Genomic DNA, 248 nt, shown 5'->3' on the forward strand with positions numbered 1-248 from the left:
TTTTTAAGCCAACTGGAAGTGCTAGACCAAAATTTTGGATTTTTTTTGTAGCGCGCTTTCGTCCTTGTGTTGGACGTTTGAAAATCAAAAGAGTGATCAAGTTGCGTTTGTTTAAAACAGCTGATGTGTTCGTCGGGGCCAATCGACGAACGGAATGTAAGATTTGTAGTGGTCCCGTTCGGACAATTTGTTCGTATCATGTCGATTTTTAACTTGGCGACGTCTCGCAGTTATTTCGAAGACTATAC

This window comes from Brassica oleracea, chromosome C5 (genome assembly GCF_000695525.1).
Source record: "Brassica oleracea var. oleracea cultivar TO1000 chromosome C5, BOL, whole genome shotgun sequence".
NCBI classification, from domain to species: domain Eukaryota; kingdom Viridiplantae; phylum Streptophyta; class Magnoliopsida; order Brassicales; family Brassicaceae; genus Brassica; species Brassica oleracea.